We start from the raw sequence: 825 nt of genomic DNA, 5'->3' as shown, positions 1-825 counted from the left end.
GTCAAGTCAAAACTCATGCCAAGATGCCCAAGCTCCTGGACAGTCAGATGGGGCCGTTTCGTTGGCTGCTGTAGCTTCTTTGAGAGAGAGGGAAAAGTTCATCTTAACCTCCTCATTTGGGAGGAACCAAAACAAGGATTTAAAATGGGTTTCAGGGTGTGGCTTAACAGTAGAGGGTTTTCCCTGCATGGTCAAGGCCCTGGGTCCCAGCCTGGGCTCTCAGTAAGGAGTTGCGCTTCCTCTCCTGGGCCTGTTTTCTCTTTCCTCAAGGCCTTCCCTGCGTTCCCACTCAACTTGTGGGTGGCAATAATTATTTATACCCTTCTCTACAGCCCACATCCTCCAGGGGGCCAGCTCAGATTACATCTGCCCTTATGAATCCTTCCGTTACTTTGTTATTAGATCCCCAAATTTGTCGACAGGAACAAGATCCTCCACACAGAGAAAAAGACAGCAGTAAATTAGGAGTGAATTATCTGCCCTGGGTAATGTATATGCCCACATGTGTAAGTTAACACTCTGAGGATGACGTCATGAGCTGTCCGGTGCACAGGCTTGGGCTCTAAAATCCTCATTTTGTGGAAAGCGGTTTTTGCAGAGTTTGAGGGGACTGATTTTTTCTAGGTATTAGAAACTGGTGGGTTCTTTTACTGTAACACACACACACACACACACACAGTCCTGGCTCTATGTGCCTGCCTTTCCAGTACAAGGACTGAATTGGAGTATATGACTAACTAGATAAACATTTCATTCAGAACCACCCTAGACCATCATTGTCCTAGTTTTTTGGTTTTGGGTTTTTTTTTTTTTTTTTTTTTTTTT

This window comes from Mastomys coucha, unplaced genomic scaffold (assembly GCF_008632895.1).
Source record: "Mastomys coucha isolate ucsf_1 unplaced genomic scaffold, UCSF_Mcou_1 pScaffold5, whole genome shotgun sequence".
NCBI lineage: Eukaryota > Metazoa > Chordata > Mammalia > Rodentia > Muridae > Mastomys > Mastomys coucha.
Note: the sequence above shows the minus strand (reverse complement) of the source record.